The sequence below is a fragment of the Orbicella franksi genome, chromosome 7 (assembly GCF_964199315.1).
Source record: "Orbicella franksi chromosome 7, jaOrbFran1.1, whole genome shotgun sequence".
Taxonomy (NCBI): Eukaryota; Metazoa; Cnidaria; class Anthozoa; order Scleractinia; family Merulinidae; genus Orbicella; species Orbicella franksi.
In genome coordinates this window covers 937,363-962,771 of record NC_138151.1, presented here as the reverse complement: position 1 = coordinate 962,771, position 25,409 = coordinate 937,363, and positions in this window count along the sequence as shown.

Genomic DNA, 25,409 nt, shown 5'->3' with positions numbered 1-25,409 from the left:
ACTTGGGAAATACATTCCACTCCCGGGGACTCCAAACTAACTCCTGATAGCCTTGGTTTGCAGTGAAATAGACACAGTCATTTTTGTGAGCTTTGAGCATGTGGGCCGAAAGAGAGCCCCAAGTTCACTTTAAGACTGAAGGAGTAGCTGACGCCGCCTTAAGCGCACCGTGATTTTGACCAACTTCGGCTCGATTTGCCGGAACTTGGGGGATATTTTCCAGTCCCGGGGACTCTAAACTAACTCCTAATTCGCTTGGTTTTCAGTGAAATGGACACAGCGAAACTTTTTGAACGCTCACTCTCGAGCTTCTGGACCGAAATATAGCGCGAGTTCACTTTAAGAATGAAGGAATAGCCGAGACCGCCTTACGCGCATCGTGATTTTGACCAACTTTGGCTCGATTTCTTGGGCAATGGGGAATATTTTCCGGTACCGGGGACTCTAAAGTAACTCCTGATTGCCTTGGTTTGTATTGAAATGGAGAGAGCAAAACTTTTTCAACGCTCCCCTTCGGGCTTCTGAGCCGAAATATAGCCCCACTTCAGTTTAAGACTGAAAGAATAGACGACACCGTCTTACGCGCATCGTGATTTTGACCAACTTCGGCTCGATTTCCCGAAACTTCGGGTATATATTCAAGTCCCAAGGACTCTAAACTAACCCTTGATGGCCTTGGTCTGTAGTGAAATGGACACGGCAAATTTTTTTTGGAACGCTTACTTTCGAAATTCTAGGCCGAAATATAGCCCCACTTCACTTTAAGACTGAAATAGTAGCCGAGACCGCCTTAGACGCATCGTGAATTTGACCAACTTCGGCTTGAGTTGCCAGAACTTAAGGGATATTTTCCAGTCCCGTGGACTCTAAACTAACTCATGATGGCCTTGGTTTTCAGTTAAATTGAGAGAGCAAAAGTTTTTGAACGCTCACTTTCGAGCTTCTGGGCCGAAATATACAGCCACGTCACTTTAAGACTAAGAGTAGCCGAGACTGCTTTACGCGCATCGTGATTTTGACAAACTTCGGCTCGATTTCCCCAAACTTGGGCGATATTTTCCAGTCCCGAGGAGTCTAAACTAACTCCTGATGGCCTTCGTTTGCAGTGAAATGAACACAGCAAAACTCTTTGAACTTTCACTTTCTAGCTTCTCGGCCGAAATATAGCCCCAGTTCACTTTAAGAATGAAAGAGTAGCCGAGACCGCCTTACGCGCATCGTGATTTTGACAAAATTCGGCTGGATTTCCCCGAACTTGGGCGATATTTTCCAGTCCCGAGGAGTCTAAACTAACTCCTGATGGCCTTGGTTTGCAGTGAAATAAACACAGTAACACTTTTAGGACGTTTATTTTCGAGCTTCTGGGATGAAATATAGCCCCACTTCACTTTAAGACTGAAAGAGTAGGCGAGACCACCTTACGCGCAACGTGATTTTGAGCACCTTCCGCTCGATTTTCTAGAATTTTGGCGATATGTTCAAGTCCCGGGGACTCTAAACTAACTCCTGATGGCCTTGGTTTGCAGTGAAATTGACGCAGGAAAACTTTTTAAACGCTCAGTTTCGAGCTTCTGGGCCGAAATACAACCGTATTTCACTTTAAGACTGAAATAGTGGCTGAGACCGCCTTACAAGCATGGTGATTTTGGCCAAGTTCAGCTCGATTTCCCGGAATTTGGGGGATATTTTCCAGTCCGGGGGACTTTAAACTAAGTCCTGATGGCGTTGGTTTGCAGTTAAATGCAGAAAGCGTAACTTTTTAAAGGGTCACTTTCGAGCTTCTGGGCCGAAATCTAGCCCCAGTTTACTTTAAGAGTGAAAGAGTAGCAGAGACCGTCTTAAGCGCATCGTAATTTTGACCCACTTCGGCTCGATTTCCCGGAAGTTGGCGAATATTTTCAATTCCCGGGGAAGCTAAACTAACTTCCGATGGCCTTACTTTGCAGTTAAATGGACACAGCAAAACTTTTTGAACGCTCACTTTCGAGCTTATGGGTCAAAAAATAGCCCCACTTAACTTTAAGACTGAAAGAGTAGTCGAGACCGCCTTAGGCGCATCGTTATTTTGGGATACTTCGGCTCAATTTCCCGCAATCAAGGGGATATTTTCCAGTCCCGGGGACTCTAAACTAACTCCTGATGGCCTTGGTTTCCAGTGAAATGGACACAGGAACACTTTTTGAACGCGCACTTTCGAGCTTGCTGGCCGAAATATAGCCTACTTCTTTTTAAGACTGAAAGAGTACGCGGGAGCGCCTTACGCGCATTGTGATTTTGAGGATCTTCGGCTCGATCTGGCGAAACTTGGGAGATATTTTCCAGTCCCAAAGTCTCTAAACTCACTCCTGATTGTCTAAGATGTGAGTGAAATAGAGACAAACATTTTTGAACCTTTCCTTTCGAGCTTCTGGAGTTAAATCTAAGCCCACTTTACCTTAAGACTGAAAGAGTAGCCGAGACCCCCTTAAGCGCATCGTTATTTTGACTAACTTCGGGTGGATTTCCCGTAACTTGGGGGATATTTCCAGTCCCCTGGACGCTAAACTAAGTCGTGATGGCCTTGTTTTGCAGTGAAATGGACACAGCCAAACTTTTTAAACACTCAGTTTCCAGCTTCTGGACCGAAATATTGCCCCACTTCACTTTAAGACTGAAAGAGTAGCCGAGACCGCCGTACGCGCGTCGTGATTTTGACCAACTTCGGTTAAATTTCCCGGAACTTGGGGGATATTTTCCAGTCCCGGGGACTCTAAACTGACCCCCGACGTCCTTGGTCTGCAGTAAAATGCACACAGCAAAACTTTTTGAACGCTCACTTTTGAGCTTCTGGGCCGAAATATAGCTGCACTTCACTTTAGGAGTGAAAGAGTAGCCGAGACCGCCTTACGCCCATCGTAATTTTGACAAAATTCGGCTCGATTTCCCGGAACTTGGGGGATATTTTCCAAACCCGCGGACTCTAAACTAACTCCTGATGGCCTTGCTCTGGAGTCAAATGGACACAGCACAACTTTTTGAACGCTTACGTTTGAGCTTCTGGGCCGAAGCATAGCCCTACTTCACTTTAAGACTAAAAGACTAGCCGAGACCGCCTTACGCGCATCGTGATTTTGGGCTACTTCGGCTCAATTTCCCGGAACTTGGGAGATAATTCGCAGTCCCGGGCACTCTAAACTAATTCCTGATGGCCTTGGTTTTCAGTGAAATGGACACAGCAAAACTCTTTGAACGTTTACTTTCGAGCTTGTGGGCCGAAATGTAGCCCCACTTCACTTTAAGACTGAAAGACTAGCCGGGACCGCCTTACGCGCATGGTAATTTTGTCGAACTTCGGCTTGATTTCCTGGCACTTGGGGGATATTTTCCAGTCCCGGAAGCTCTAAACTAACTTTTGAATGCCTTGGTTTTTAGTGAAATGGACACAGGTAAAAGGGGCGCACGCTAGGTTTCCAGGTTGTAGGCTGAAATATAGCCCCACTTTATTTTAAGACTGAAAGTGTACACAAAACCGGCTTAAGCGCATCGAAATTTTTAGCCACTATGGCTCGATCTGCCAAAACTTGGGGGATATTTTCCAGTCCCGGGGACTCTACCCTAACTCTTGATGGCCTTAGTTTTCAGTAAAATGGTCACAGGTAACAGGAGCGCACGCTCGGTGTCGATCTTCTAGGCCGAAATGTAGCCCCAGTTCATTTTAAGACTGAAAGAGTAAACGAAACTGCCGTAGGCTTATCGTAATTTTAAGAAAGTATGGCTCAATTTGCCGAAACTTGGAGGATAGCTTCCAGTCTCGAGGATTCTAAACTATCTCCTGATGGACTTAGTTCTTAGGGAAATGGACACAGGTAAAAGGAGAGCACGCTCGATGTCGAGCTTGTAGAACCGAAATATAGCCCCACTTCATTTTCGGAGTAAACGAGTAGCCGAGACCGCCTTAGGCGCATGGTGATTTTGAGCATCTTTGGCTCGATTTGCCGGATTTCGGGGAATATTTTCCAGTCCCGAGGACTCTATGCTAACTCCTGATGAACTTAGTTTTCAGTGATATGTACACAGGCAAAAGGAGCGCACGCTCGGTGTTGAGCTTGTCGGCCGAAATATAGCCCCACTTCATTTTAAGACTGAAAGAGTAGCCGAGACCGCCTTACGCGCATCGTGATTTTGAGCAACTTTGGCTCGATCTGCCAGAATTTGGGAAATATTTTCCAATCCCAAGGACTCTAAACTAACTACTGATGGCCTAAGATGTCAGTGAAATGGACACAGGTAAAATTAGCGCACGCCCGGTCTCGAGCTTCTAGGTCGAAATATAGCGCCCCTTAATTTCAAGACTGCAAGAGTAGCCGAGACCGCCTTACGCGCATCGTGATTTTGGGCCACTTTTGCTCGATTTCCCGGAAGTTGGCGAATAATTTAAAGTCCCGGGGACGCTAAACTAACTCCCGATGACCTTGGTTTGCAGTTTAATGAACACAGCAAAACATTCTGAACGCTCACCTTCGAGCTTCAGGGCCGAAATATAGCCCTACTTAAATTTAAGACTGAAAGAATAGCCGAGAGCCCGTTACGCGCATCATAATTTTCATCAACTTCGGCGCCATTTCCTGGAACTTGGAGAATATATTCCAGTCCCGGGGACTCTAAACTAACTCCTGATGGCCTTGGTTTGCAGTGAAATGGACACAGCAAAACTTTTTGAACGCTCACTTTCGAGCTTGGTGTCCTAAATATAGCCACACTTGACTTTAAGACTGAAAGAGTAGCCGAGACCGCGTTACGCGCATCGTGATTTTGATCAACTTCTGCTCGCTTTCCTGGAACTTGGAGAATATTTTCCAGTCCCGGGGACTCTAAACTAACTCCTGATGGCCATGGTTTGCAGTGAAATTCACACAGCACAAGTTTTTGAACGCACAGCTTGTAGGCCGAAATATAGTCCCACATCACTTACGACTTAACGAGTAGCCGAGAACGGCGTGCACGCATCGTGATTTTGAGCAACTTCGGGTCGATATTCCGGAACTTGGGGGATATTTTCCAGTCCCAGGGACTCTAAACTAACTCTTGATGGCCTTGGTTTGCAGTGAAATGGAGACAGCAAAACTTTTTGAACGCTCACCTTCAAGCTTCTGGGCCGAAATATAGCCCACTTTACTTTAATACTGAAAAAGTAGCCGAGACCGCCTTACGCGCATGGTGATTTTGACAAACTTCGGGTGGATTTCCCGGAACTTGGGGGATATTTTCCAGTCCCTTGGACGCTAAAGTAGGTGCCGATGGCCTTGTTTTGCAGTGAAATGGACACAGCAAAGCTTTTTGAACGCTCACTTTCGAGCTTGTGGGCCGAAATATAGCCATACTTCACTTTAAGACTGAAACAGTAGCCGAGACCACGTTTCGCGCATCGTGATTTCGATCAACTTCGGCTCGATTTCCCGGAACTTGCAAAATATTTTCCAGTCCCGGGGACTCTAAAGTAATTCGTGCTGGTCTTGGTTTGCAGTGAAACGGAAACAGAAAAAGTTTTTGAACGCATACTTTCGAGCTATTGGACCGAAATAGAACCCCACTTCACTTGAAGACTGAAAGAGTAGCCGAGACCGCCTTACGTGCATCGTGATTTTGAGCAACTTCGGCTGGATTTGCCGGAACTAAGGGGATACATTCCAGCTTTGAGGACTCTAAACTAATTTCTGATGGCCTTGGTTTGCAGTAAAATGGAGCCAGCAAAACTTTTTGAACACTCAATTTCGAGCTTCTGGGCCAAAATATAGCCCCCCCATTACTTTAACACTGAAAGAGTAGCCGAGACCGCCTTACGCGCATCGTGATTTTGACAAACTTCGGGTTGATTTCCCGGAACTTGGGGGATATTTTCCAGTCCCGGGGACTCTCAACTAACTCCTGCTTGTCTTGGTTTGCAGTGAAATGGACACAGCGAAAGTTTTTGAACGCTCACTTTCGAGGTTCTGGGCCGAAATAGAGCCCCATTTTACTTTAAGACTGGAAGAGTAGGCGAGACCGTCTTGAGCGAATCGTGATTTTGAGCAATTTCGCGTTTATTTCCCGAAACTTGGGGGATATATTCCAGCCAAAGGGACTCTAAAGTAACTCCTGATGGCCTTGGTTTTCAGTGAAATGGACAGAGCACAACTTTGGAGCTTCTGGGCAGAAATATAGCCCCACTTTACTATAAGACTGAAAGAGTAGATCAGACCGCCTTACGCGCATCGTAATTTTGACGAACTTCGAATGGATTTCCGGGAACTTGGGGGATATTTTGCAGTCCGTTTGACACTAAACTAAGTCCTGAAGGCCTTGTTCTGAAGTAAAATGGACACAACAAAACTTTTTGAACGCTCACTTTCTAGCTTGCGGACCGAAATATAGCGCCACTTCACTTTAGGACTGACACAGTAGCCGAGACCACGTTACGCGCATCATGAATTTGATCAACTTCGGCTCGATTTCCCGGGACTTGGGGGATATTCTCCAGTCCCGGGGACTCTAAAGTAACTTCTGTTGGCCTTGTTTTGCACTGAAAGTGACAGAGCAAAACTTTTTAAACACTCACTTTCGAGCTTGTGGGCCGAAATATAGCCACACTTTACTTTAAGACTGAAACAGTAGCCGAGACCGCATTTCGCGCATCGTGATTTTGATCATTTTCGGCTCGCTTTCCCGGAACTTGGGCAATATTTTCCAGTCCCAGGGACCCTAAACTAACTTTGATAGCTTTGGTTTGCAGTGAAATGCACACAGCAAAAACTTTTGAACGCTCACTTTCGTGAATCTGGACAGAAATACAGCCCGACTTTACTTTAAGACTGAAAGAGTAGCCGAAACCGCTTTACGTATATCGTAATTTTGACGAACTTCGAATGGATTTCCCGGAACTTGGGGGATATTTTCCAGTCCCTTGGACGCTCAACTAAGTCCTGATGGCCTTGTTTTGAAGTGAAATGGACACAGCAAAACTTTTTGAACGCTCACTTTCTAGCTTGTGGGCCGAAATATAGGCACACTTGACTTTAAGACTGAAACAGTAGCCGAGACCACACACTTTGGAGATTCTGGGCCAAAATATAGCCCCACTTCACTTAAGACTGAAAGGGTAGCCGAGACCGCCTTGCTCGCATCGTGAGTTTGAGAAACTTCGGATGGATATTCCTGAACTTGGGGGATATTTTCCAGTCCCAGGAACTCTAAACTAACTCCTGATGGCCTTGGTTTGCAGTGAAATGGACGGAGCAAAACTTTTTGAACGCTCACCTTTGAGCCTCCTGACCGAAATAAAGCCTCACTTTACTTTAAGACTTAAAGAGTAACCGAGACCACCTTACGCGCATTGTGATTTTGACAAACTTCGGGTGGATCTCCCGGAACTTGGGGAACATTTTCCAGTCCCTTGGACGCTAACCTAACTCCTGATAGCCTTGTTTTGCAGTGAAATGGACACAGCAAAACTTTTTGAACACTCACTTTCGAGCTTGTGGGCCGAAATATAGCCACACTTTACTTTAAGACTGAAACAGTAGCCGAGACCGCATTTCGCGCATTGTGATTTTGATCAACTTCGGCTCGCTTTCCCGGAACTTGGGATATATTTTCCAGTCCCGGGTACCCTAAACTAACTTTTGATAGCTTTGGTTTGCAGTGAAATGCACACAGCAAAACTTTTTGAACGCTCACTTTCGAGCTTCTGGGCCGAAAGATACAGCCACGTCACTTTAAGACTAAAAGAGTAGCCGAGACTGCTTTACGCGCATCGTGATTTTGACAATCTTCGGCTCGATTTCCCGCAACTTGGGGGATATTTTGATGTCTCGGAGACTGTAAACTATGTCCTGATGTGGCTTGGTTCGCGGTGAACTGGAAACAGCAAAACTTTTTGAACTTTCACTTTCGAGCTTCTCGGCCGAAATATAGCCCGAGTTCACTTTAAGAATGAAAGAGTAGCCGACACCGCCTTTCGCGCATCGTGATTTTGACAAAATTCGGCTCGATTTCCCCGAACTTGGGCGATATTTTCCAGTCGCAAGGAGTCTAAACTAACTCCTGATGGCCTTGGTTTGCAGTGAAATGAACACAGTAGAACTTTTTGAAGGCTTATTTTCGAGCTTCTGGGATGAAATATAGCCCCACTTCACTTTAAGACTGAAAGAGTAGGCGAGACCGCCTTACGAGCATGGTGATTTTGACCAAGTTCACCTCAATTTCCCGGAACTTGGGGGATATTTTCCAGTCGGGGGGACTTTAAACTAACTCGTAATGGCCTTGGTTTGCAGTTAAATGCAGAAAGCGTAACTTTTTAAAGGGTCACTTTCGAGCTTCTGGGCCGAAATATAGCCCCACTTTACTTTAAGACTGAAAGAGTAGCCGAGACCGCCTTACGCGCATCGTCATTTTGACCAACTTCGGCTCGATTTCCCGGAAGTTGGCGAATATTTTCAATTCCCGGGGAAGCTAAACTAACTCCCGATGACCTTGGTTTGTAGTTTAATAAACACCGCAAAAAATTTTGAACGCTCACCTTCGAGCTTCAGGGCCGAAATATAGCCCTACTTAAATTTAAGACTAAAAGAATAGCCGAGAGCCCGTTACGCGCATCGTAATTTTCATCAACTTCGGCGCCATTTCCTGGAATTTGGAGAATATTTTCCAGTCCCGCGGACTCTATACTAACTCCTGATGGCCTTGGTTTGCAGTGAAATGGACACAGCAAAACTTTTTGAACGCTCACTTTCGAGCTTGTGGGCCTAGATATAGCCACATTTGACTTTAAGACTGAAACAGTAGCCGTGACCGCGTTACGCGCATCGCGATTTTGATCAACTTCTGCTCGCTTTCCTGGAACTTGGGGAATATTTTCCAGTCCCGGGGACTCTAAACTAACTCCTGATGGCCATGGTTTGCAGTGAAATTCACACAGCACAAGTTTTTGAACGCACACTTTCGAGCTTCTAGGCCGAAATATAGTCCCACATCACTTACGACTTAAATAGTAGCCGAGACCGGCGTGCGCGCATCGTGATTTTGACCAACTTCGGGTCGATATTCCGGAACTTCGGGGATATTTTCCAGTCCCAGGAACTCTAAACTAACTCCTGATGGCCTTGGTTTGCAGTGAAATGGGGACAGGAAAACTTTTTGAACGCTCACCTTCGAGCTTCCTGACCGAAATAAAGCCCCCCTTTACTTTAACACTGAAAAAGTAGCCGAGACCGCCTTACGCGCATTGTGATTTTGACAAACTTCGGGTGGATCTCCCGGAACTTGGGGGATATTTTCCAGTCCCTTGGACGCTAAACTAGGTGCCGATGGGCTTGTTTTGCAGTGAAATGGACACAGCAAAGCTTTTTGAACGCTCACGTTTGAAGTTGTGGGCCGAAATATAGCGATACTTTACTTGAAGACTAAAACAGTAGCCGACACCACGTTTCGCGCATCGTGATTTTGATGAACTTTGGCTCGCTTTCCCGGAACTTGGGGAATATTTTCCAGTCCCGGGGACCCTAAACTAACTTTGATACCTTTGGTTTGCAGGGAAATGCACACAGCAAAACTTTTTGAACGCTCACTTTCGAGCTTCTGGACAGAAATATAGCCCGACATTACTTTAAGACTTAAAGAGTAGCCGAGACCGCCTTGCTCGCATCGTGAGTTTGACAAACTTCCGGTCTATATTCCGGAACTCGGGGGATATTTTCCAGTCCCAGGAACTCTAAACTAACTCCTGATGGCCTTGGTTTGCAGTGAAATGGACAGAACAAAACTTTTTGAACGCTCACCTTCGAGCTTCATGGCCGAAATAAACCCCCACTTCACTTTAAGACTTAAAGAGTAACCGAGAGCACCTTACGCGCATTGTGATTTTGACAAACTTCGGGTGGATCTCCCGGAACTTGGCGAACATTTTCCAGTCCCTTGGACGCAAAACTAAGTCCTGATGGCCTTGTTTTGCAGTGAAATGGACACAGCAAAACTTTTTGAACGCTCACTTTCCAGCTTGTGGGCCAAAATATAGCCACACTTGACTTTAAGACTGAAACAGTAGCCGAGACCGCATTTCGCGCATCGTGATTTTGATCAACTTCGGCTCGCTTTCCCGGAACTTGGGGAATATTTGAGAGTCCCAGGGACCCTAAACTAACTTTTAATAGCTTTGGTTTGCAGTGAAATGCACACAGCAAAACTTTTTGAACGCTCACTTTCGAGCTTCTGGACAGAAATATAGCCCCACTTCACTTTAAGACTGAAAGGGTAGCCGAAACAGGTTTCCGAGCATCGTGATTTTGACCAACTTCAGCTCGATTTACCGGAACTTGGGGAATATTTTCCAGTCCCAGGGACGCTAAACTAACTCCTGATGGACTTGTTTTTCATTCAAAGAACACAGCAAAACTTTTTGAATGCTCACTTTCGGGCTTCTGGGCCGAAATATAGCCCCACTTCACTTTAAGACTGAAACAGTAGCCGATACCGCATTTCGCGCATCGTGATTTTGATCAACTTCGGTTCGATTCCCCGGAACTTGGGCAATATTTTTCAGTCCCGGGGACTCTAAACTAACCCCTGATTGACTTGGTTTGCAGTGAAATGGACACAGCAAAACTTTTTGAACGCTCACTTTCGGGCTTGTCGCCCGAAATATAGATCCACTTCACTTTAAGACAGAAAGAGTAGCCGAGACCACTTTAGGGGCATCGTGATTTTCACGAACCTCGGCTCAATTTCCCGGATCTTGGGGAATATTTTCTTGTCCCGGGGACGCTAAACTAACTCCTGATGGCCTTGGTTTGCAGTAAAATGAGCACAGCAAAACTTTTTGAACGATCACTTTCGGGCTTCTGGCCGGAAATATAGCCCCACTTCACTTTAAGACTGAAAGAGTAGCCGAGACCGCCTTACGCGAATCGTTATTTTGACCAACTTCGGCTCGATTTCCCGGAAGTTGGGGGATATTTTCCAGTCCCGGGGACTCTAAACTACCTCCTGATGGCTTTGGTTTGCAGTGAAATAAACACAGGGAAACTTTTTGAACGCTCACTTTCAAGCTCCTGGGCAGCAATAAAGCCTCACTTCACTTTAAGACTGAAAGAGTAAGCGAGACCGCCTAACGCGCACCCTGATTTTGACGAACTTCGGCTAAATTTCCCTGAACTTGGGGGATATTTTCAAGCCCCGAAGACTCTTAAGGAACCCCTGATGGCCTTCGTTTGCATTGAAATGGATACAGCAAAACTTTTTGAACACTCACTTTTGAGCTTCTAGGCCGAAATATAGCCCCACTTCACTTTAAGACTGAAAGACTAGCCAAGACCGTCTTACGCGCATCGTGATTTTGACCAACGTCTTCTCCATTTTCCGGAACTTGGGAAATATATTGCAGTCCCGCGGACTCTAAACTAACTCCTGATGGCCTTGGTTTGCAGTGAAATGGACACAGCAAATTTTTTGCAGCGCTCACTTTGGAGCTTCTGGGCCGAAATAGAGCCCCACTTCACTTTAAGACTGAAAGAGTAGCCGAGGCCGCCTTAGGCGCATCGTGATTTTGACCAACTTCGGCTTGATCTGCCAGAACTTAAAAGATATTTTCCAGTCCCGGGGACTCTAAACTAACTCATGATGGCCTTGGTTTTCAGTGAAATTCAGAGAGGAAACCTTTTTGAACGCTCACTTTCGAGCTTCTGGACCGAAATATAGCCCTACTTCACTTTAAGACTGAAAGAGTAGCCGAGACCGCCTTACGCGAATCGTTATTTTGACCAACTTCGTCTCGATTTCGCGGAACTTGGGGGATATTTTCTAGTTCCGGGCACTGTAAACTACTTCCTGAGGGCCTTGCTTTGCAGTAAAATGGGCACAGCATAACTTTTTGAACGCTCACTTTCGAGCTTCTGGCCCGAAATATACAGCCACGTCACTTTAAGACTCAAAGAGTAGCCGAGACTGCTTTTCGGGCATCGTGATTTTGACAAACTTCGGCTCGATCTCCCGAAACTTGAGGGATATTTTGATGTCCTGGAGACTGTAAACTATCTCCTGATGTGGCTTGGTTCGCGGTGAAATGGACACAGCAAAACTTTTTGAACTTTCACTTTCGAGCTTCTGGGCCGAAATACAGCCCGAGTTCACTTTAAGAATGAAAGAATAGCCGAGACCGCCTTACGCGCATCGTGATTTTGACCAACTTTGGCTCGATTTCCCGGGAAAGGGGGAATATTTTCCGGTACCGGGGACTCTAAAGTAACTCCTGATTGCCTTGGTTTGCAATGGAGAGAGCAAAACTTTTTCAACGCTCCTCTTCGGGCTTCTGAGCCGAAATATAGCCCCACTTCAGTTTAAGACTGAAAGAGTAGCCGACACTGTCTTACGCCCATCGTGATTTTGACAAAATTCGGCTCGATTTCCCCCAACTTGGGCGATATTTTCCAGTCCCGAGGAGTCTAAACTAATTCCTGATGGCCATGGTTTGCAGTGAAATGAACACAGTAACACTTTTTGAAGGCTTATTTTCGGGATTCTGGGATGAAATATAGCCCCACTTCACTTTAATACTGAAAGAGTAGGCGAGACCGCCTTATGCGCATCGAGAATTTGAGCAAGTTCCGCTCGATTTTCTAGAATTTTGGCGATATTTTCAAGTCCCGGGGACTCTAAACTAACTCCTGATGGCCTTGGTTTGAAGTGAAATGGACGCAGGAAAACTTTTTGAACGCTCAGTTTCGAGCTTCTGGGCCGAAATACAACCGTATTTCACTTTAAGACTGAAATAGTAGCCGAGACCGCATTACGAGCATCGTGATTTTGACCAAGTTCAGCTCGATTTCCCGGAACTTGGGGGATATTTTCCAGTCCGGGAGACTTTAAACTAACTTCTGATGGCCTTGGTTTGCAGTTAAATGCAGAAAGCGTAACTTTTTAAAGGGTCACTTTCGAGCTTCTGGGCCGAAATATAGCCCCACTTTACTTTAAGACTGAAAGAGTAGCCGAGGCGGTCTTACGCGCATCGTGATTTTGACCAACTTCCGTTCGATTTCCCGGCACTTCGGGGATATATTCCAGTCCCGGGGACTCTAAACCAACTGCTGATGGCCTTGGTTTGCAGTGAAATGGACACAGCACATTTTTTTGAACGCTCACTTTCGAGCTTCTCGGCCGAAATATAGCCCTACTTCACTTTAAGACTGAAAGAGTTGCCGAGACCGCCTTACGCCCATCGTCATTTTGACCAACTTCGGCTCGATTTCCCGGAAGTTGGCGAATATTTTCAATTCCCGGGGAGGCTAAACTAACTTCCGATGGCCTTAGTTTCCAGTTAAATGGACACAGCAAGACTTTTTGAACGCTCACTTTCGAGCTTATGGGTCGAAAAATAGCCCCAGTTCACTTTAAGACTGAAAGAGAAACCGAGACCGCCTTACGCGCATCGTGATTTTGGGATACTTCGGCTCGATTTCCCGCAAATAGGGGGATATTTTCCAGTCCCGGGGACTCTAAACTAACTCCTGATGGCCTTGGTTTCCAGTGAAATGGACACAGGAACACTTTTTGAACGCGCACTTTCGAGCTTGCTGACCGAAATATAGCGCTACTTCTTTTTAAGACTGAAAGAGTAGGCGGGAGGGCCTTACGCGCATTGTGATTTTGAGGATCTTCGGCTCGATCTGGCGAAACTTGAGAGATATTTTCTAGTCCCAAAGTCTCTAAACTCACTCCTGATTTTCTAACATGTGAGTGAAATAGAGAAAAATTTTTGAACCCCTATTTTCGAGCCTCTGGAGTTAAATCTAAGCCCACTTTACCTTAAGACTGAAAGAGTAGCCGAACCCCCTTAAGCCCATCGTGATTTTGACTAACTTCGGGTGGATTTCCCGTAACTTGGGGGATATTTCCAGTCCCTTGGATGCTAAACTAAGTCGTGATGGCCCTGTTTTGCAGTGAAATGGACACAGCAAAACTTTTGAAACACTCAGTTTCGAGCTTCTGGGCCGAAATATTGCCCCACTTCACTTTAAGACTGAGAGAGTAGCCGAGACCACCGTACGCGCGTCGTGATTTTGACCAACTTCGGTCAAATTTCCCGGAACTTCGGGGATATTTTCCAGTCCCGGGGACTCTTAACTGACCCCCGACGTCCTTGATCTGCAGTAAAATGGACACAGCAAAACTTTTTGAACCCTCACTTTTGAGCTTCTGGGCCGAAATATAGCTGCACTTCACTTTAAGAGTGAAAGAGTACTGGAGACCGCCTTACGCCCATCGTAATTTTGACCAACTTCGGCTCGATTTCCCAGAACTTGGGGGATATTTTCCACTCCCACGGACTCTAAAGTAACTCCTGATGGCCTTGCTCTAGAGTGAAATGGACACAGCACAACTTTCTGAACGCTCACTTTCGAGCTTCTAGGCGGAAATATTGCCCCAGTTCACTTTAAGAATGAAAGAGTAACCGGGACCGCTTTACGCGCATCGTGATTTTGACCAACTTTGGCTCGATTTCCCGGGAAATAGGGGATATTTTCCGGTACCGGGGACTCTAAACTAACTCCAGATTGCCTAGGCCGAAATGTAAACCTTGTTCATTTTAAGACTGAAAGAGTAAACGAAACTGCCGTACGCTTATCGTAATTTACAAGAAAGTATAGCTCAATTTGCCGAAACTTGGAGGATAGCTTCCAGTCTCGAGGATTCTAAACTATCTCCTGAGGGACTTAGTTCTTAGTGAAATGGACACAGGTAAAAGGAGAGCACGCTCGGTGTCGAGCTTGTAGAACCGAAATATAGCCCCACTTCATTTTCGGAGTAAACGAGTAGCCGAGACCGCCTTACGCGCATCGTGACTTTGAGCATCCTAGGCTCGATTTGCCGGAATTCGGGGGATATTTTCCAGTCCCAAGGACTCTATGCTAACTCCTGATGAACTTAGTTTTCAGTGATATTTACACAGGCAAAAGGAGCGCACGCTCGGTGTTGAGCTTGTCGGCCGAAATATAGCCCCACTTCATTTTAAGACTGAAAGAGTAGCCGAGACCGCCTTACGCGCATCGTGATTTTGAGCAGCTTTGGCTCGATCTGCCAAAATTTGGGAAATATTTTCCAGTGCCAAGGACTCTAAACTAACTCCTGATGGCCTAAGATGTTAGTGAAATGGACACAGGTAAAATTAGCGCACGCCCGGTCTCGAGCTTCTAGGTCGAAATATAGCCGCCCTTAATTTTAAGACTGAAAGAGTAGTCGAGACCGCCTTACGCGCATCGTGATTTTGGGCCACTTTTGCTCGATTTCTCGGAAGTTGGCGAATAATTTAAAGTCCCGGGGACGCTAAACTAACTCCCGATGACCTTGGTTTGCAGTTTAATGAACACAGCAAAACATTCTGAACGCTCACCTTCGAGCTTCAGGGCCGAAATATAGCCCTACTTAAATTTAAGACTGAAAGAATAGCCGAGAGCCCGTTTCGCGCATCGTAATTTTCATCAACATCGCCGCCATTTGCTGGAATTTCGAGAATATTTTCCAGTCCCGGGGACTCTAAACTAACTCGTGCTGGTCTTGGTTTGCAGTGAAACGGAAACAGAAAAAGTTTTGAACGCATACTTTCGAGCTATTGGACCGAAATAGAACCCCACTTCACTTGAAGACTGAAAGAGTAGCCGAGACCGCCTTACGTGCATCGTGATTTTGAGCAACTTCGGCTCGATTTGCCGGAACTTAGGAGGAGTTCTGAGGACTCTAAACTAATTCCTGATGGCCTTGGTTTGCAGTAAAATGGCCCCAGCAAAACTTTTTGAACGCTCAATTTCGAGCTTTTGGGCCAAAATATAGCCCTCAATTACTTTAACACTGAAAGAGTAGCCGAGACCGCCTTACGCGCATCGTGATTTTGACAAACTTCGGGTTGATTTCCCGGAACTTGGGGGATATTTCCCAGTCCCGGGGACTCTCAACTAAGTCCTGCTTGTCTTGGTTTGCAGTGAAATGGACACAGCGAAAGTTTTTGAACGTTCACTCTCGAGCTTCTGGGCCGAAATAGAGCCCCATTTTACTTTAAGACTGAAAGAGAAGGCGAGACCGTCTTGAGCGAATCGTGATTTTGACATATTTCGCGTTTATTTCTCGAAACTTGGGGGATATATTCCAGTCAAAGGGACTCTAAAGTAACTCCTGATGGCCTTGGTTTTCAGTGAAATGGACAGAGCTAAACTTTGGAGCTTCTGGGCAGAAATATAGCCCCACTTTACTTTAAGACTGAAAGAGTAGATGAGACCGCCTTACGTTTTGCGCAAATCGTAATTTTGACCAACTTCGGGTCGGTTTCCCGGAACTTGGGGGATATATCCCATTTCCGCGGGCTCTAAACTAACTCCTGATGGCCTTGGTTTTCAGTGAAATGGAAAAAGGAAAGCTTTTTGAACACTCTCTTTGTAGCTTCTGGGCCGAAATAGAATGCCACTTCACTTTCAGACTGAAACAGTAGCCGAGACCGCCTCACGCGCATCGTGAGTTAGACCAAGTTCAGCTCGATTTCATGCAACTTTTGGGATATTTTCCAGTCCGGGGAACTCTAAACTAACTCCGGATGGCCTTGGTTTGCACTGAAATGGGCACAGCGTAACTTTTTGAACGCCCACTTTGGAGCTTGTGGGCCGAAATATAGCCCCACTTCACTTTAAGACTGAAAGAGTAGCCGAGATCGCCTTACGCGCATCGTGATTTTGACCTTTTTCGGATCGATTTCTTGGAACTTGGGGGATATTTTCCAGTCCCGGGGACTCTAAACGAACTCCTGATCGCCTTAGCTTTGCATTGAAATGGACAGAGCAAAACTTTTTGAACGCTCACTTTCGAGCTTGTGGGCCGAAATATAGCCACACTTTACTTTAAGACTGAAACAGTAGCCGAGACCGCATTTCGCGCACCGTGATTTTGATCAACTTCGGCTCGCTTTCCCGGAATTTGAGGAATATTTTCCAGTCCCGGGGACCCTAAACTAACTTTGATAGCTTTGGTTTGCAGTGAAATGCACAGAGCAAAACTTTTTGAACGCTCACTTTCTAGCTATTGAGCCGAAATATAGGCACACTTGACTTTGAGACTGAAACAGTAGCCGAGACCACGTTACGCGCATCATGAATTTGATCAACTTCGGCTCCAAATCCCGGGACTTGAGGGATATTTTCCAGTCCCGGGGACTCTAAACTAACTCCTGATGGCCTTGGTTTTCATTGAAATGGACACAGCACAATTTTTTGAACGCACAGCTTCGAGATTCTGGGCCGAAATATAGCCCCACTTCACTTAAGACTGAAAGAGTAGCCGAGACCGCCTTGCTCGCATCGTGAGTTTGACTTACTCCGGGTCGATATTCCGGAACTTGGGGGATATTTTCCAGTCCCAGGAACTCTAAACTAACTCCTGATGGCCTTGGTTTGCAGTGAAATGGACAGAGAAAAACTTTTTGAACGCTCACCTTCGAGCTTCCTGGCCGAAATAAAGCTCAACTTTACTTTAAGACTTAAAGAGTAACCGAGACCACCTTACGCGCAATCTGATTTTGACAAACTTCGGGTGGATCTCCCGGAACTTGGGGAATATTTTCCAGTCCCGGGGACTCTAAACTAACTTTTGATAGCTTTGGTTTGCAGTGAAATGCACACAGCAAAACTTTTTGAACGCTCACTGTCGAGCTTCTGGACAGAAATATAGCCCCACTTCACTTTAAGACTGAAAGGGTAGCGGAGACCGCTTTGGGAGCATCGTGATTTTGACCAACTTCAGCTCGATTTACCGGAACTTGGGGAATATTTTCCAGTCCCAGGGACGCTAATCTAACTCGTGATGGCCTTGTTTTTAAGTTAAAGCACAAAGCAAAACTTTTTGAACGCTCACTTTCGGGCTGCTAGGCCGAAATATAGCCCCACTTCACTTTAAGACTGAAACAGTAGCCGATACCGCATTTCGCGCATCGTGATTTTGATTAACTTCGGTTCGATTCCCCGGAACTTGGGCAATATTTTTCAGTCCCGGGGACTCTAAACTAACCCCTGATGGCCTCGGTTTGCAGTGAAATGGACACAACAAAACTTTTTGAACGCTCACTTTCGGGCTTGTGGCCCGAAATATAGCACCACTTCACTTTAAGACAGAAAGAGTAGCCGAGACCACTTTAGGGGCATCGTGATTTTGACCAACCTCGGCTCAATTTCCCGGACCTTGGGGCATATTTTCTTGTCCCGGGGATGCTAAACTAACTCCTGATGGCCTTGGTTTGCAGTGAAATGAACACAGCAAAACTTTTTGAACGCTCACTTTCGGGCTTCTGGCCCGAAATATAGCCCCACTTCACTTTAAGACTGAAAGAGTAGCCGAGACTACCTTACGCAAATCGTGATTTTGACCATTTTCGGCTCGATTTCCCGGAAATTAGGGGATATTTTCCAGTCCGGGGGACTCTAAACTAGCTCCTGATGGCTTTGGTTCGAAGTGAAATAAACACAGGGAAACTTTTTGAACGCTCACTTTCAAGCTCCTGGGCAGGAATAAAGCCTCACTTCACTTTAAGACTGAAACAGTAAGCGAGACCGCCTAACGCGCACCGTGATTGTGACCAACTTGGGCTAAATTTCCCTGAACTTCGGGGGATATTTTCCAGTCCCGAAGACTCTTAAGTAACCCCTGATGGCCTTCGTTTGCATTGAAATGGAAACAGCAAAACTTTTTGAAGCTCACTTTTGAGCTTCTGGGCCGAAATATAGCCCCACTTCACTTTAAGACTGAAAGACTAGCCAAGACCGTCCTGCGCGCATCCTGATTTTGACCAACGTCTTCTCCATTTTCCGGAACTTGGGAAATATATTGCAGTCCCGGGGACTCTAAACTAACTCCTGATGGCCACGTCACTTTAAGAGTAAAAGAGTAGCCCAGACTGCTTTACGCGCATCGCAATTTTGACAAACTTCAGTAAAATGGACAAAGCAAAACTTTCTAGCTTCTGGGCCGAAATATAGCCCCAGTTCACTTTAAGAATGAAAGAGTAGCCGAGACCGCCTTACGCGCATCGTAATTTTGACTGAATTCGGCTCGATTTCCCCGAAGTTGGGCGATATTTTCCAGTCCCGAGGAGTCTAAACTAACCCTGATGGCCTTCGTTTGCAGTGAAATGAACACAGCAAAACTTTTTGAACTTTCACTTTCTAGCTTCTCGGCCCAAATATACCCCCAGTTCACTTTAAGAATGAAAGAGTAGCCGAGACCGCCTTACGCGCATCGTAATTTTCACAAAATTCGGCTCGATTTCCCCGAACTTCCGCATTATTTTCCAGTCCCGAGGAGTCTAAACTAACTCCTGATAGCCTTGGTTTGCAGTGAAATGAACACAGTAACACTTTTTGAAGGCTTATTTTCGAGCTTCTGGCATGAAATATAGCCCCACTTCATTTTAAGACTGAAAGAGTAGGCGAGACCACCTTACGCGCATCGTGAATTTGAGCAACTTCCGCTCAATTTTCTAGAATTTTGGCGATATTTTCAAGTCCGGGGACTCTAAACCAACTCCTGATGGCCTTGGTTTGCAGTGAAATGGATGCAGGAAGACCTTTTGAACGCTAAGTTTCGAGCTTCTGGGGCGAAATACAACCGTATTTTACTTTAAGACTGAAATAGTAGCCGAGACCGCATTACGAGCATCGTGATTTTGACCAAGTTCAGCTCGATTTCCCGGAACTTGGGGGATATTTTCCAGTCCGAGGGACTTTAAACTAACTCCTGATGGCCTTGGTTTGCAGTTAAATGCAGAAAGCGTAACTTTTTAAAGGGTCGCTTTCCAGCTTCTGGGCCGAAATATAGCCCCACTTTACTTTAAGACTGAAAGAGTAGCCGAGACCGTCTTACGCGCATCGTGATTTTGACCAACTTCCGTTCCATTTCCCGGCACTTCGGGGATATATTCCAGTCCCGAGGACTCTAAACTAACTGCTGATGGCCTTGGTTTGCAGTGTAATGGACACAGCACATTTTTTTGAACGCTCACTTTCGAGCTTCCCTGCCGAAATATAGCCCTACTTCACTATAAGACTAAAAGAGTAGCCGAGACCGCCTTACGCGCATCGTCATTTTGACCAACTTCGGCTCGATTTCCCGGAAGTTGGCGAATATTTTCAATTCCCAGCGAAGCTAAACTAACTTCCGATGGCTTAAGTTTGCAGTTAAATGAACACAGCAAAACTTTTTGAACGCTCACTTTCGAGCTTATGGGTCGAAAAATAGCCCCACTTAACTTTAAGACTCAAACAGTAAGCGAGACCGCTTTACGCGCATCGTGATTTTGGGATACTTCGGCTGGATTTCCCGCAAATAGGGGGATATTGTCCAGTCCCGGGGACTCTAAACTAACTCCTGATGGCCTTGGCTTCCAGTGAAATGGACACAGGAACACTTTTTGAACGCGCACTTTCGAGCTTCTGGCCGAAATATAGCCCTACTTCTTTTTAAGGCTGAAAGAGTAGGCGGGAGCGCCTTACGCGCATTGTGTTTTTGAGGATCTTCGGCTCGATCTGGCGAAACTTGGGAGATATTTTCCAGTCCCAAAGTCTCTAAACTTACTCCTGATTGTCTAAGATGTGAGTGATATAGAGACAAAGATTTTTGAACCCTTACTTTCGAGCTTCTGAAGTTAAATCTAAGCCCACTTTACCTTAAGACTGAAAGAGTAGCCGAGACCCCCTTAACCGAATCGTGATTTTGACTAACTTCGGGTGGATTTCCCGTAACTTGGGGGATATTTCCAGTCCCTTGGATGCTAAACTAAGTCGTGATGGCCTTGTTTTGCTGTGAAATGGACACAGCAAAACTTTTGAAACACTCAGTTTCCAGCTTCTGGGCCGAAATATTGCCCCACTTCACTTTAAGACTGAAAGAGTAGCCGAGACCGCCGTACGCGCGTCGTGATTTTGACCAACTTCGGTTAAATTTCCCGGAACTTGGGGGATATTTTCCAGTCCCAGGGACTCTAAACTGACCCCCGAAGTCCTTGATCTGCAGTAAAATGGACACAGCAAAACTTTTTGAACCCTCACTTTTGAGCTTCTGGGCCGAAATATAGCTGCACTTCACTTTGAGAGTGATAGAGTAGCCGAGACCGCCTTACGCCCATCCTAATTTTGACCAACTTCGGCTCGATTTCCCAGAACTTGGGGGATATTTTCCAGTCCCGCGGACTCTAAAGTAACTCCTGATGGCCTTGCTCTAGAGTGAAATGGACACAGCACAACTTTTTGAACGCTCACTTTCGAGCTTCTAGGCGGAAATATTGCCCCAGTTCACTTTAAGAATGAAAGAGTAACCGGGACCGCCTTACGCGCATCGTGATTTTGACTAACTTTGGCTCGATTTCCCGGGAAATGGGGGATATTATCCGGTACCGGGGACTCTAAACTAACTCGTGATTACCTTGGTTTGCAGTGAAATGGACACAGCATAACTTTTTGAACGCTCACGTTTGAACTTCTGGGCCGAAGCATAGCCCTACTTCACTGTAAGACTGAAAGTCTAGCCGAGACCGCCTTACGCGCATCGTGATTTTGGGCTACTTCGGCTCGATTTCCCGGAATTTGGGAGATAATTCGCAGTCCCGGGCACACTAAACTAATTCCTGATGGCCTTGGTTTTCAGTGAAATGGACACAGCCAAACTCTTTGAACGTTCACTTTCGAGCTTCTGGGCCGAAATATAGCCCCACTTCACTTTAAGACTGAAAGAGTAGCCGGGACCGCCTTACGCGCATGGTAATTTTGTCGAACTTCGGCTTGATTTCCTGGGACTTGGGGGATATTTTCCAGTATCGGAAGCTCTAAACTAACTCCTGAATGCCTTGGTTTTTAGTGAAATGGACACAGGTAAAACGGGTGCACGCTAGGTTTCCAGGTTGTAGGCTGAAATATAGCCCCACTTTATTTTAAGACTGAAAGTGTACACGAAACCGCCTTAAGCGCATCGAATTTTTTAGCCACTATGGCTCGATCTGCCAAAACTTGGGGGATATTTTCCAGTCCCGGGGACTCTACCCTAACTCTTGATGGCCTTAGTTTTCAGTAAAATGGTCACAGGTAACACGAGCGCACGCTCGGTGTCGAGCTTCTAGCCCGAAATGTAGCCCCTGTTCATTTTAAGACTGAAAGAGTAAACGAAACTGCGGTAGGCTTACCGTAATTTTAAGAAAGTATGGCTCAATTTGCCGAAACTTGGAGGATAGCTTCCAGTCTCGAGGATTCTAGACTATCTCCTGATCGACTTAGTTGTTAGGGAAATGGACACAGGTAAAAGGAGAGCACGCTCGATGTCGAGCTTGTAGAACCGAAATATAGCCCCACTTCATTTTCGGAGTAAACGAGTAGCCGAGACCGCCTTACGCGCATCGTGATTTTGAGCATCTTTGGCTCGATTTGCCGGAATTCGGGGATTATTTTCCAGTCCCGAGGACTCTATGCTAACTCCTGATGAACTTAGTTTTCAGTGATATGTACACAGGCAAAAGGAGACCACGCTCGGTGTTGAGCTTGTCGGCCGAAAAATAGCCCCACTTCATTTTAAGACTGAAAGAGTAGCCGAGACCGCCTTACGCGCATCGTGATTTTGAGCAACTTTGGCTCGATCTGCCAGAATTTGGGAAATATTTTCCAGTGCCAAGGACTCTAAACTAACTCCTGATGGCCTAAGATGTCAGTGAAATGGACACAGGTAAAATTAGCGCACGCCCGGTCTCGAGCTTCTTGGTCGAAATATAGCGCCCCTTAATTTTAAGACTGAAAGAGTAGCCGAGACCGCTTTACGCGTATCGTGATTTTGGGCCACTTTTGCTCGATTTCTCGGAAGTTGCCGAATAATTTACAGTCCCGGGGACGCTAAACTAACTCCCGACGACCTTGGTTTGCAGTTTAATGAACACAGCAAAACATTCTGAACGCTCACCTTCGAGCTTCAGGGCCGAAATATAGCCCTACTTAAATTTAAGACTGAAAGAATAGCCGAGAGCCCGTTACGCGCATCGTAATTTTCATCAACTTCGGTGCCATTTCCTGGAATTTGGAGAATATATTCCAGTCCGGCGGACTCTATACTAACTCCTGATGGCCTTGGTTTCCAGTGAAATGGACACAGCAAAACTTTTTGAACGCTCACTTTCGAGCTTGTGGGCCTAAATATAGCCACACTTCACTTTAAGACTGAAAGAGTAGGCGAGACCGCCTTACGTGCATCGTGATTTTGACAAACTTCGGGTGGATTTCCCGGAACATGGGGAATATTTTCCAGTCCCGGGGACTCTCAACTAACTCCTGCTTGTCTTGGTTTGCAGTGAAATGGACAGAGCGAAAGTTTTTGAACGCTCACTCTCGAGCTTCTGGGCCGAAATAGAGCCCCATTTTACTTTAAGACTGAAAGAGTAGGCGAGACCGTCTTGAGCGAATCGTGATTTTGAAACTTGGGGGATATATTCCAGTCAAAGGGACTCTAAAGTAACTCCTGATGGCCTTGGTTTTCAGTGAAATGGACAGAGCACAACTTTGGAGCTTCTGGGCAGAAATATAGCCCCACTTTACTTTAAGACTGAAAGAGTAGATCAGACCGCCTTACGCGCATCGTAATTTTGACGAACTTCGAATGGATTTCCCGGAACTGGGGGGATATTTTGCAGTCGCTTGGACGCTAAACTAAGTCCTGATGGCCTTGTTTTGAAGTAAAATGGACACAACAAAACTTTTTGAACGCTCACTTTCTAGCTTGTGGGCCGAAATATAGCTACACTTCACTTTAAGACTGACACAGTAGCCGAGACCACGTTACGCGCATCATGAATTTGATCAACTTCGGCTCGATTTCCCGGGACTTGGGGGTTATTCTCCAGTCCCGGGGACTTTAAAGTAACTTCTGATGGCCTTGGTTCGCACTGAAAGTGACAGAGCAAAACTTTTGAAACACTCACTTTCGAGCTTCTGGGCCGAAATATTGCCTCACTTCACTTTAAGACTGATAGAGTAGCCGAGACCACCTTACGCACATCGTGATTTTGACCAACTTCGGCTCGATTTACCGGAACTTGGGGGATATTTTCCAGTCCCGAGGACTCTTAAGTAACCCCTGATGGCCTTGGTTTGCATTGAAATGGATACAGCAAAACTTTTTGAACGCTCACTTTTGAGCTTCTGGACCGAAATATAGCCCCACTTCACTTTAAGACTGAAAGAGTAGCCGAGAAGATCTTACGCGCATCGTGATTTTGACCAACGTCTTCTCGATTTTCCGGAACTTGGGAAATACATTCCACTCCCGGGGACTCTAAACTAACTCCTGATAGCCTTGGTTTGCAGTGAAATAAGCACAGTAATTTTTTTTTAGCTTTGAGCTTGTGGGCCGAAATAGAGCCCTACTTCTCTTTAAGACTGAAGGAGTAGCCGACACCGCCTTAAGCGCACTGTGATTTTGACCAACTTCGGCTCGATTTCCCGGAACTTGGGGGATATTTTCCAGTCCCGGGGACTCTAAACTAACTCGTGATTGTCTTGGTTTTCAGTGAAATGGACACAGCGAAACTTTTTGAACGCTCACTCTCGAGCTTCTGGACCGAAATATAGCCCCACTTTACTTTAAGACTCAAAGAGTAGCCGAGACCGTCTTGCGCAAATCGTGATTTTGACCAACTTCGAGTCGGTTTCCCGGAACTTGGGGGATATATTCCATTTCCGCGGGCTCTAAACTAACTCCTGATGGCGTTGGTTTTCAGTGAAAAGGAAAAAGGAAAGCTTTTTGAACACTCTCTTTGTAGCTTCTGGGCCGAAATAAAATGCCACTTTACTTTGAGACTGAAATAGTAGCCGAGACCGCCTCACGCGCATCGTCAGTTAGACCAAGTTCAGCTCGATTTCACGCAACTTTTGGGATATTTTCCAGTCCGGGGGACTCTAAACTAACTTCGGATGGCCTTGGTTTGCACTGAAATGGGCACAGCATAACTTTTTGAACGCCCGCTTTGGAGCTTGTGGGCCGAAATATAGCCCCACTTCACTTTAAGACTGAATGAGTAGCCGAGATCGCCTTACGCGCATCGTGATTTTGACCTTTTTCGGATCGATTTCTCGGAACTTGGGGGATATTTTCCAGTCCCGGGGACTCTAAAGTAACTCCTGATGACCTTGCTCTTCATTGAAATGGACAGAGCAAAACTTTTTGAACGCTCACTTTCGAGCTTGTGGGCCGAAATATAGCCACACTTTACTTTAAGACTGAAAGAGTAGCCGACCCCGCATTTCGCTCATCGTGATGTTGATCAACTTCGGCTCGCTTTACTGGAACTTGGGGAATATTTTCCAGTCGCGGGGACCCTAAACTAACTTTTGATAGCTTCGATTTGC